Source organism: Balaenoptera ricei, chromosome 2 (genome assembly GCF_028023285.1).
Source record: "Balaenoptera ricei isolate mBalRic1 chromosome 2, mBalRic1.hap2, whole genome shotgun sequence".
Taxonomy (NCBI): domain Eukaryota; kingdom Metazoa; phylum Chordata; class Mammalia; order Artiodactyla; family Balaenopteridae; genus Balaenoptera; species Balaenoptera ricei.
The window spans coordinates 71,228,258-71,241,657 of NC_082640.1; positions in this window are offsets into that span (position 1 = coordinate 71,228,258).

Sequence of the window (13,400 nt, forward strand, 5' to 3'; positions counted from 1 at the left end):
CTTCCAAAGATGCCCAGCTTTTCCAGACACCAGCCTCTGTGTGTAACAGCCTCTGCCAGGTAACAGCATCTGTCCCTTGAGTAAAATGACTGGATGACTGATCCAAAAGGACAGGGTTTTTTGTTTTTGGAAAAGGTATTTGGTTTAAAACAGTAAATCAGAGGCCACTGGATGGCGCCAAAGTGATCTTGGAGGCATCAATAGCCAGGGATGTAGGGTTGAGTAAGATGCACTGATTGCCTCTTTCCCAACCTCTCCAGAATCTATTAGGAAAGAGGCCAAGGGGACTGGGGGAGGAGAGGGCATCATTTACAATCAGGACAAAAAGCTCTCCTTGATCCCCTGGCTGGCCCGGTGCAGTTCCTTCTGGCCACCTCTGGTCTGGCCTGGATTTGTACTCTTGGATCAGCATCTGCCCAGCTCCCAGGGGTTTGGTTCATAATCAATTAGAAATTTCTCTGGCTAAGCACCCCATCCCCATGACCTCTGAGAAAGTGGGTGTATGTAGGGCTGGGGCCTAGTGGCCTTTGATTGCTCCTTGACCTACTTCCAGACTATGCTTCCCAGGGAGTGGCTCCCACTGACTGCATGGGTTGGGGGTTGGGAAGCTTGACTGCCCCTGCCAAGGGGTCTGTGTTCAGCTATCTACAGCACAGATGCCTCGCTGCTTCAGGAGTGAGTATGTGCTGCTTCAACCTGACCATCCAGTTCCCTTCAAACTCACCAAAAGAGGCCACTGGGAAGGGTGGGCTGACTGGGCTTCCAACCTATGGCCTTCCCTTTCTGTTCTCCATTGAGGGCCTGAATAAATAGATTCCAGCAAGCAGTAGCTGGTACTTGATTTTTCTTTCTTCACTCATCAAACATTTATTGAGTGCCTATTCTATGCAAACCCATGTGTGCAAGTAGACAGGCCTTCATGAGTATATAAAATATACTACACATAGTGGCACCAGATTTGGAGGGGACGGTGGTCAGAGGAGGCTTCTTAGAGGAGGTGACATTTAATTTGAGGTCTGAATGATAGCTAGGAGCTGGCTTGCCGAAGGTGTGGCTGTCAGGAGCAAGGGGCACAAGCTTGTGCAAAACCAGGAGGTGGAGGCTGGGAAGGGATGGCAGATACCTCTCTTTCAGACAGGAAACACTATTTTTTTTTTTTTTTAAAACGTTTCTTTAATTAATTAATTTATTTATATTTATTTTTTTTTTGGCTGTGTTGGGTCTTCGTTTCTGTGCGAGGGCTTTATCCAGTTGTGGCGAGCGGGGGCCACTCTTCATCGCGGTGCGCGGGCCTCTCTCTGTCGCGGCCTCTCCCGTTGCGGAGCACAGGCTCCAGACGCACAGGCTCAGTAGTTGTGGCTCACGGGCTTAGTTGCTCCGCGGCATGTGGGATCTTCCCAGACCAGGGCTCGAACCCGTGTCCCCTGCATTGGCAGGCAGACTCTCAACCACTGCGCCACCAGGGAAGCCCCAGGAAACACTATTGAGTTGAGCTCATGACACCTACTTTCTAAGCATCTTGCTTCCAAAGACAGTTGTGCTCCCTGCTAGCTGTCTGACTTTGGTTGTCATTTTCCTCACCTATAAATGAAGGGGTTGGGGAACTTCCCTGGCGGTCCAGTGGTTAAGACTCTGCACTTCCACTGCAGGGGGCTCGAGTTCGATCCCTGATTAAGATTAAGATCCCGCAGGCTGTGCGGTGCAGCCTAAATAAATGAATAAACAAACAAATAAATAAATGAAGGGGTTGGTTGTACACCTAAAACTAATACAATGTTATGTGTAAATTATATCTAAATTATCAGTAAATAAATAGGAAAAAATTTAAATGAAGGATTTATCTAGATTGAATCTAAACCACCTCTAAAGTCCTTTCCATGATTTTCAGTGAGGCTAAGAGCACAGTTCCCAAGATGCTTCTGCTTTAACAAACAGCTGATGATTCACTGGGTGTTCCCTTTCCCTGTGGAGACTCTGCAGACTGGATGGACAAAACGTTCAGTTCAAAAAAGCCCCGGGTTTTTGTCTCAGACTGCTGTGCACTGGCTGATAACTCAGTTACTGAGAATGAACTGTAAGAAGACAGACACCAGATGGCAGGGAGGAAGGGCACAGGCAGGAAGACAGAGGGGCCAATCAGGCTGCTTCTGTTTCCAACCAAGGACATTCCAGGCAGAATGCTCTCTACAGTTTGGAGAGTTCCAGTAGCTGAGTTGGTAGAGAAAAATGTCACCAAGCTCTCTCAATCTTGAAAGATTGAGAGAACTTAGACAAGCCAAGTTGGAAGCCGTGCAGGATAGGTGGAGTTCCAGGCAAAGGGATCAGCTAGAGCCAAGGAGTAAAGATGGGACTGCACACTGGAATACTTTTGGTTATAAGTAACAGGGGTGCCAGCAGACATCAGGAAGGACCAGAACCGGGAACTGCAAAGCCATCAGAATCTAGGCCATCACTCTCAAGCTTATTATGACTTATGGCAATTTGGTAAATTATACCTTTGTAAATAGAACTGAAACATGTCTTTTCTCTCTAGCTGATCCCTCCAGAAATTGGAATCTCTTAGTTTCCCAGCAACTTTATCAGGCAAGTAAGGACGGCTACCTGCTATCAGGTACAGGAGTCTCAAGGTACTTGGGGGGAAATGGGAGGAATTCACCCAAATCTATAGATATCACAGGCGGAATCTGTGACAAGCCCTTGGCGTGGCTTTCCTGCCCTTGAGAGGCCTTTTAAAAGCTTAATCTGAGGGACTTCCCTGGTGGTGCAGTGGGTAAGAATCCGCCTGCCAATGCAGGGGACACGGGTTTGAGCCCTGGTCCAGAAAGATTCCCACATGCCGAGGAGCAGCTAAGCCCATGCACCACAACTACTGAGCCTGCACTCTAGAGCCCACGAGCCACGACTACTGAGCCCGCGTGCCACAACTACTGAAGCCCGCGCACCTGGAGCCCATGCTCTGCAATAAGAGAAGCCACCGCAATGAGAAGCTTGTGCACTACAACAAAGAGTAGCCCCCGCTCGCTGCAACTAGAGAAAACCTGTGTGCAGCAACCAAGACCCAACGCAGCCAAAAATAAATAAATAAATAAATTTATTTATTTATTTAAAAAAATTTTTTTGGCCGTGCTGTGGTTTGTGAAATCTCAGTTCCCTGACCAGGGATTGAACCCAGTCCACAGCAGTAAAAGCACTGAATCCTAACCACTAGACCACCAGGGAACTCCCAGAATTTGTTTCTGATACTTACAAAACTTTTAAGATAAATAGGGGAGATTTGGGGAGTGGTAAAAGGATTGATGGGCTTTGGATTGTTTCTGGAGCCACACCACCAGTGCTGTAAAGACTAGGTCTGTAAAACAAGGACAGCTGTTTTTAATTCCTCAAAGAATTGGATGGCCACCTCAGTGATATCAAAGGACTGCCATACCCATCCACCTATGTTGGAATGCTTTTCTTTCCCTAACTTAGCTTAAGAGAGAAGAAAAAAAAAAAATCTTATCAGGCTCTGATGACCTCTCATCTTGGTAATCCATTTACAAAACCTTTTGAGGATCCTCCCTGGGTTTAAGAAATTCTATAACTATGACTCTCAGTTTGACCTTTGATATGAAGAGGCTCACTTACAGCTTCAGATGGTACCATTTCTAAAGGTAAGCATTTAACAGTCTCTTCAGAATGGAAAGGCAATTCAGATTACTAGGTTCAGATTACTGGGATTACGAGAATGAGTACTCAAATAAAGGAGGGTAGAGGAGAGCAGTTGTTGCGAGTCTTAAAGGTTTTCTTTTTTGTTTTAGGTACTTTTTACATCATTAATCTTTCATTAGCTTCCTACAACAACTTTCAATGGGGCTATTTTGGAATTTTGAAGGTTTGAGGGGCTTCTGTATACCAGTTAACATAGGTACAATAGCTTAAAATGATAGCTTTCTAAAATTTTAACAATTTAGAAGTCTTTCCAATTCAAAAGATCTGAGGGGCTAGCCCTACAAATATTTTCTCCTGCTAATCTAATCTTAGAAAGGAGAAAAATTCTTACCACTCTTGTTTCCAGTAGACCCTGCAGGCAGGGACCCAGCAGACTGACTGACATAATAAGAACTTCTGTGGCTTTCTCTAACTATGTGTGAAAAATCAGTTTTGGAGTGCCCAAGGAACCCCAATTTGGCCATTCCCGGGATGGGGTTCCTGTCGACGAAAAATTAATCAGTCAATCTAAGAAAGAAATGGAAAATTTTATTTGAGCCAAATTTGAGGATTATCACCCAGGAAGAGCATCTCAGAAAGCTCTGAGAACTGTTCTGCCCCTTAGAAGTCAAGGCACAGTTATATACATTTTTTGAGACAGAGGGCTGGAAATCAAATTGTTAGGGGAACCACTAACTGAAACTGCCTGCCCTGGCCAGGCACCATAGTTAACCACTTGCATGAGTTATCTTAAACAGGAGGTCCTGGTAAGGAATGCAGAACTAACAAGTTACCACAAATGGGAAGAAATCGGGAAAGGTCAAAAGGAGAGAGGAGACTCCAGTCCATATGTCCTACCAACTTCCCAGAATCTTTCTCGTTGGAATCCATCTTGGCTGAGTGATGCGCACACCACCGGGAAGGACCCTGAGTCAGAATGATTGGCCAGGGACTTCCCTGGTGGTGCAGTGGTTAAGAATCTGCCTGCCAATGCAGGGGACACGGGTTCAATTCCTGGTCCAGGAAGATCCCACATGTCACGGAGCAACTAAGCCCGTGCACCACAACCACTGAGCTTGCACTGTAGAGCCCACGAGCCACAACTACTGAGCCCACGTGCCACAACTACTGAAGCCTGCGTGACTAAAGCCCGAGCTCCACAACGAGAGAAACCAATGAGAAGCCCGCGCACCGCAATGAAGAGTAGCCCCTGCTACTAGATGCAACTAGAGAAAGCCCGCGTGCAGCAACGGAGACCCAACACAACCAAATAAATAAATAAAAATGAAGAAAAAAAAAGAACGGCCAGAGACAACCGGGAAACTAACCCAATTACCATAAAACCCGAGACTGTGAGCCATGTAGCAGAGAAGTTCTCCTGGGTTCCCTTACCCTACTGCTCTCCGCCTGGGCACCCCTTCCCAGTAAAGTCTCTTGCTTTGTCAGCACATATGTCTCCTCGGGCAATTCATTTCTGAGTGTTAGACAAGAGCCCACTCTCGGTCCCTGGAAGGGGTCCCACTTCCTGCAACAAAATGACGTATTATTGACAGTTTACATAATCCAGATCTAAGTGTCACATGGTGGGTCACGTGGCTCCTTACAAGATCAGGAAGGAATGTTATCTTTTAAGGAGGTGTCTTGTTGATGCTAAGGGAATGTTGCTACTTATGGTTGAGCAGCAGCCTTCTGATGGGGGAGGTTTGGTCGATGCATAATGCAGAGACACAACGCACAGTGGGGAGAGAGCGGAGGCCAAAGGGCAGAGAAGATTTTTTTTAAAATTTCTCTTGTCTTACATAAAATATGACTTTTATTTCACATTACCAATTAAGAACTTGCAAGTGAAACCATGTACCTCAGATTGGGACTTGAACCCACGTGCCGGAACTCAAACCCAGCCTAAACCCAGATTAGGACTTGAACCCACATGGCCGGGAATCGAACCCAGCCAAAACACATGGTCTTCCAACTGATATCACACACCTGTGTGATCAGAATTTAATGAAGCTCAGGTCCTTGATGTCTCATGGCAGAAAGAATTCAGTGAGAGACACAGTGATAGGTAAGAAGTAGATTTATTTAGAAACACACTCCACAGACAGAGTGTAGGCCATCTCAGAAGGTGAGAAAGGCACCAGGGTATAGGGTTGTCAGTTTTTATAGGGGTGGGTAATTTCATAGGCTAATGAGTGGGAGGAGTATTCCAGCTATTTCGGGAAGGGGAGGGGATTTCCAGGAACTGGGCCACTGCCCACTTTTTGATTCTTATGGTTGGCCTTGGAACTGTCATGGTGCCTGTGGGTGTGTCATTTAGCTTGCTGATGTGTTACAATGAGTTTATACCGAGGCTCAAGGTCTAGTGGAAGTCAACTTGACTTGTCATCTTGGACCCATTTGGTTATAATCAGTTTATGTCATGTCCTCGGGCTACGACATTCTTTCAAAGGTTGTGCCCTGCCCCCTTCCCTCCTGTTTTACAAACATGCATAATCCCAGCTGGTATTCCCATAGGTTGCTGCTTGTCTGAGAGCTGTTTCACCTTTGAGGCACAATTTCTCGTTATCAATTTGGTAGCCTAAATCAGATATGAGATACGATATGAACAACTTTCTGAGGGCAGTGTGGTGGATCAGAGGTGTACTGCTTCTGAGTCTAGCTCCCCAAGGAGTTACCCTTGGGTAGCTTGACGATTTTACATGTCTCGGTTTCTCCCTCTGACAGTCTAAAACTGCTGTGGATGCTCAGAGTCTAAGATGACCAGTCTTTATATCGTGTGTCCCCAGATGAGCAGTATTTACTTAATCGTTGTTGTGGGGTTCCCCTGTAGGACCGCTGCAAGTCATGAGGATTGATCCTCAGACACTTCCACTAGGTTCTCAGTCACCTGAGAACACCTTGTGTCTGGAAGGAGCAGATGTCCCTTGTTTCTCAGAGCTGAATTAATTTAGTCTCTCATTTCACTAGCAAAAGTTTTGTTCAGACGATGTATCAACTTTTTTTTTTTTCCAGTTTAGGCCAAATTTAATAAAAACTCAGCCACCTATGTTTCCCTGGGCCTCCTGCCCTGATTCCCCTAGGTCCCTGCCTAGGAAATGCACCAGTACCCCTTAAGACTCCAAGTCTTAAGTGAAAACAGCTTGAATAAAATTTGGGGGATCATCACTTAAAAGCGTCGGTTTGGCTTAGACTTCAGGTGTCCTCTAGGGGGTATCTCTGATATCCTGCCAACTATACCATGCATATACTGATGAAAAAAATTAATCAATAGTCGATCTAAGAAAGAAATAAAAAATTTTATTCAAGCCAACCTGAGGATTATAACCCAGGAGGGTCTCTCAGAAAGCTCTGAAGGCTATTCTGCCTTTTAGAGGTCAAAGCACAGTTATATGTTTTTGAAACAAAGGCTTATATGTCAGATGATGTAATTATTGACAGTTCACACAATCCAGATCCACAGTAAAAAGCATGGGTCATGGGTCATTATGGCCCCTTACAAGATTAAGAAGGAAGGTTATTTCCTAAGGGGTGTGGCCTTTTATGAGATTAGGAAGGAATGTTAGGCAATTCCCTGGTGGTCCAGTGGTTAGGACTCTGTGCTTCCACTGCAGGGGGCACGGGTTCGACACCTGGTCAGGGAACTGAGATCCCGCATGCCACGTGGCATGGCAAAAAAAAAAAAAAAAAAGAAATGGGGCTTCCCTGGTGGCGCAGTGGTTGAGAATCTGCCTGCCAATGCAGGGGACACGGGTTCGAGCCCTGGTCTGGGAAGATCCCACATGCCGCGGAGCAACTAGGCCAACTAGGCCCGTGAGCTACGATTACTGAGCCTGCGCGTCTGGAGCCTGTGCTCCGCAACAAGAGAGGCCGCGATAGTGAGAGGCCCGCGCACCGCGATGAAGAGTGGCCCCCGCTTGCCACAACTAGAGAAAGCCCTCGCACAGAAACGAAGACCCAACACAGCCATAAATAAATAAATAAATAAAATTAAAAAAAAAAAAAAAAAAAAGAAATGTTATCTCGTAAGGAGGTCTGGTTAATTCAGATGTACAATACACACTAAAGTGGAGGGAAGAGACCCAAACAGGCAGAGAAAAAGATTTGTTTAAATTTTGTTTTGCCATGAAATATGAATTTTATTTCATCATTCTCAATTTTACTCAGTCTTGTTCTACATTCTCTATTTGTCAACCTGTCTCTCTGACTGTCTCTCTTTCTAAGTCCCTCTCTCTAGTCAGTCTGTTTTTCAGTCTCTCTTACTGTGTGGTCTTTCCTCTCTGTAGGAACCCCTAGTTTCTTTCCAGATCAGCTTTCTCTGCTCCCCAGGGTTCATAGAAGAGATGGCCATCTCTTAAAGCTAATGAAGAGCCCTAACCTAAGCCCGGGTTCCTTGGAGATTCTGATTGTCTCATTTTGAATTGGGGCTGTACCTCTAGTTCAAACAACTGTGGCCATAGTGGGGAATGGAGTATAAAGGGCAGTCCTATGATACAGTCATAGTTGCTGGGGAGGTGGCACAATTCTCAGAGGAAAGGGATCTTGGAGAGTTGGGGAGACGCCCTTGAGAGGTGAATACTTTCAGTGGGACAGTGAGCAGATCACGGTGGGTGTACGGTCGGGCCATTCAAGATGGGTGTTCTCTTGGTTACTGTACATCCCCTGCTCAACCAGGCCCTGCTTCACTCACATGACCATCCAATTGTCTTAATTATAGGACTTAATTAGTAACTATCTACGTGCTTGCCCCCTGCCCCAGCCGCTGGTTTCCTTGGTAACTGATGAGTCAACCTGACTTCAATGCCCCCTATAAATGGCAGCTTACTTCTCCCCCAAGTAGCGAAGATTGCTGCCATGTCTTTCCTGCTGTCTGCCATGGGGTGTCTCTCCAGCACCTTTTGTTTTGTTTCTTTAATAAATTTATTTATTCATTTTTGGCTGCGTTTGGTCTTTGTTGCTGCTCACTGGCTTTCTCTGGATGTGGCAAGCAGGGGCTCTAGGCACGTGAGTCTCAGTAGTTGTGGCTCGTGGGCTCTAGAGCACAGGCTCAGTAGTTGTGGCGCACGGGCTTAGTTGCTCCGCGGCATGTGGGATCTTCCCAGACCAGGGATCAAACCCGTGTATCCTGCATTGGCAGGCGGATTCTTAACCTCTGCGCCACCGGGGAAGTCCCGTACCTTTTGTTTTGGACGTGTTAGATCCCCTGTCCAATAAACCATTAATGTCTGGCTGTCTCCGAGCTCCTTGGTCTGGAGGCTGGGCTACTACAAGGCTTGCAAGACCTGCAGGGTGCAGTCCAACAGTGGGTTGACTGGGAGTTTAGAGTTTTCCATTTCCAAACATCAGGGGACTTTAAATACACCGAATGAGATCTGTGTGGTACCAATTCTTTGAAATCTGTTGTGTATTACTTCGTGACCTAGTACTTGGTCAGTTTTTGTAGTTTCTATGTGCAATTTTTAAAAAAAGTATATTCTCTAATCATTGGGTGCAGGTCTCCATACAGGACCATTGACTTATACTTTTTAATTGTTTAGTTCCATAAATGAAGAGTGTGTTGAAATCGTCCACTAAATGATGTGCTTGTCAATTTCTCCCTGTGTTCTTCAATTTTGGCTTTACATATTTTGAGGCTATGTTAATAGATGCCTATTATGTATTGAATTTTCATGCCTGCTTGTGAGTTGAATCTTTTATCAATATGTAGTTATGTTCTTTGTTCCTATAACGCTTTTTTTGTCTTAAAGTTTATTTTGTCTAATAATATAGCTCCCAACTCCCTTTTTGGTTAGTATTTGCTCAGTATGTCTTTTCTATCTTTTTACTTTTAAGCTTATGTGTCTTGTTTAAAGATGTGTTTCTTGTAAACAGCATTATAGCTGGATTTTAGTTTATTTTATTCAATCTAACAATGTCTTTTAACTGCAAGTCTAGTAAGTATATATGGTGATTACAGTTATATTTGGACTTCTTTTTACCATCTTACCTGGTGGGTTTTTTTTTTAAATCACTTTTATTGTCAGCTTTTGGATTGAGTAATATTTTTCTTATTCCATTTTTTTCCTCATATTGACTTAGAAGTTTTATACCTTTTCTATTCTTTTAGTGTTTTCTCTTTTTTAAATACATTTATTTATTTATTTATTTATTTATTTTTGGCTGTGTTGGGTCTTTGTTGTGGTGCACAGGCTTCTCATTGCGGTGGCTTCTCTTGTTGCAGAGCACGGACTCTAGGCATGCAGGCTTCAGTAGTTGTGGCACGTGGGCTCAGTAGTTGTGGTACGTGGGCTCAGTAGTTGTGGCTCACGGGCTTAGTTGCTCCATGGCATGTGGGATCTTCCCGGACCAGGGCTTAAACCCGTGTCCCCTGCATTGGCAGACGGATTCTTAACCACTACGCCAACAGGGAAGTCCTGATTTTTATTATACATATTGATTTTAACAAAATCAAAGTTAAACAGTATCTTTGCCCCTCAAACATTATTTTAATTCCTTTTTATTTGCCCTTCAAAATATTTATTTTATAAAAAAAATTTATCATTTTATACAATGTTTGTTTAAATTTGTTTGCATGTTTACCACCTCAGATCTTACTTTTAAAGTCATTTTCTTCTTCCTGAAGAATATCTTTTAGAAATTATTTTAGTGAAGATCTGTTGTTGGTAGAACTATCAGGTTTTTTAAATTGAAATTTAATTTACATACTGTAAAATTCACAATTTTTTAAAGTGTACAATTTAATGGCTTTTAGTATATTTTAGTATATTCACACCATCACTTTCTAATTCCAGAATATTTTCATCCCAGAGAGAAACCCCATACTCATTAGTAGTCACTCCCTGACCCTCGTCCCCCAAGGCCCTGGCAACTACTTTGTCTTTATGGATTAGCCTACTCTGGACATTTCATACAAATGCAGTCCAACAATATGCACTTGTCTCTTTCACTTAGCATGTTTTTAAGGTTCATCCATATTGTAGCATGTATCAATATGCCATTACTTTTTATGACTGAATAGTATTTCATTGTATGGATATACCACCATTTACCTATTAATCAGTTGATTAATATTTGGGCTGTGTCCATTTTTTGCCTATTTTGAATAATGTTGCTATGAACACTCCTGTACAAGTTTTTGTATGAAAATATCTTTTCAATTCTCTTAGGTATATACCCAGGAGTAGAAGTTCTGAGTCATGTAGTATTTCTGTTTTTTCTTTTTTTCATAAATTTATTTATTTATTTATTGGCTGCGTTGGGTCTTCATTGCTGCGCCCAGGCTTTCTCTAGTTGTGGCTAGTGGGGCCTGTTCTTTGTTGCGGTGCGTGGGCTTCTCATTGCGGTGGCTTCTCTTATTGTGGATCCCGGGCTCTAGGCACGCGGGCTTCAGTAGTTGTGGCACGCAGGCTCAGTAGTTGTGGCTCGTGGGCTCTAGAGCGCAGGCTCTGGCGCATGGGCTTAGTTGCTCCGCGGCATGTGGGACCTTCCCAGACCAGGGCTCAAACCCTTGTCCCCGGCATTGGCAGGCGGATTCTTCACCACTGCACCACCAGGGAAGTCCTCATGTAGTATTTCTGTGTTTAACTTTTGAGGAACTGCCAGATTGTTTTCCACAGCAGCTGCATCATTTTACATTCCCACCAGCACTGTATGAGGGTTCTAATTTCTCTACATCCTTGCCACCACTTGGGTGTTTTCTGCTTTTTTTGATTTATAGCCATCTACTGAGTGTGAAGTGGTATCTCATTGTGGTTTTGATTTGCATTTTCCTAATGGCTAGTTATGTTGAGCATCTTTTTACATACTTATTTCTTTTTACTTATTATTTATTTTATATACTTACATACTCATTTGTATGTCTTCTCTGGAGAAATGTCTATTCAAATTCTTTGTTCATTGTCTTATCTATTTGAGCTGCTACAACAATACTATCAAAGACTGAGTGGCTTATAAACAATAGAAATGTATTTCTTATAGTTCTGAAGGTTGGGAAGTCCAAGATGAAGGTGCTGATATGTTTGGTGTCTGGTGAGGGTCCACTTCCTGTTTCAAAAGGGCAAGAGTGCTCTCTGGGGCCTATTTTATAAAGGCACTAATCCCATTAATGAGGGCTCTACCCTTGTGACCTAATCACTTCCCAAATGCTCCATCTCCTAATATCGTCACACTGGGGATTAGGTTTCAACATATGAATTTTGGGAGGACACAGACATTCAGTCTATAGCACCCCCTTTTAAAACTGGGTTATCTTTTTACTGTTGAGTTGTAAGAGTTCTTTATATATTCTGAATACTAGGCCCTTATCAATACTTGATTTGCAAATATATTTTTCCCCATTCTATTGGTTGTATTTTCACTTTATGGATAGTGTCCTTTGAAGCACAAAAGATTTTAATTTTGATAAAGTCCAATTTATTTGTTTTTGGTTGCTTATGTTTTTGGTGTCATATTTAAGAAACTGTTACCTAATCCAAGGTCATGAACTTATACCTAGATTCTCTTCTAAGAGTTTTATATTTTAGCATTTGCATTTAGGTCTTTGATTCATTTTGAGTAAATTTATGTATATGTATATAGGTAGAGATCCAACTTCATTTGTATGTGGATATCCAGTTGACCCAGCATCATTTGGTGAAGATTCTTCTTTCTCGTTGACTGGGCTTGGCACTCATTGAAAATCAATTGACTGTAAAAGTGAGCGTTTGTTTCTGGACTCTCAATTCTATTCTATTGCTCGGTATATTTATTCTTATGACAGTACCACTCTGTCTTGATTACTGTAGCTTTGTAGTAAGTTTTGAAATCAGGAAGTGTGAGTCTTGCAACTTTGTTCTATCATCTTTTATTATCTGAAAATGTCTTAATTTTGTCCTAATGCTTGAAGACAGTTTTGCCACTACACAAACACTAATTCAATTTTAGTCATATAATTTTAACAATTATATTTTTAATCTCAAAGTTTTTGTTGTTGGGGTTGTTTTTCAAAATATCTGGTCCCCCTTTTTTTTTTTTTGGCCTCACCGCGTGGCATGTGGGATCTTAGTTCCCTGACCAGGAACCTTCAGTGGAAGTGCTGAGTCTTAACCACTGGACTGCCTGGGAAGTCCCCTCTGGTCACTTTTTTTTTTTTTAAGATTTATTAATTATTTATTTATATTTATTTTTGGCTGCATCGGGTCTTAGTTACATCACTCGGGATCTTCGCTGAGGCACTCGGGATCTTTCGTTGCGACGCCTGGGCTTCTCTCTAGTTGTAGCGTGCAGTTTTTCTCTTCTCTACTTGTGACGTGCAGGCTCCAGGGCAGGTGGGCTCTGTAGTTTGTGGCATGCGGGCTCTCTAGTTGAGGCGCATGAGCTCAGTAGTCACTTTTGATAGCCTCCAATTGCTTGCTCATTTTAAAAACAATTCCTGAGTTTACTTTTGATTCTTTTAAACATTTATATGACAATTTTCAACCTATGTAGTAACATAAGAATTTGCCTGCATGTTCATGGAAAATTTTCTTATTTTTTTAAAGCTCAACAATGCAATAAAAAGTGTATTTCATCCAAGACAATCTAATAGTGAATCCTGTGGAATATAGTACGGTGGTTAAATGCATGACTATAGAACCAGGCTACCTGGGTTCAATATTGGTTCTTTTACTTACTGGCAGTGTAATCTTGGACAAGTTATCTAACCTCTGTGTGCTTCTGTTTCCTCAACTATAAACTTG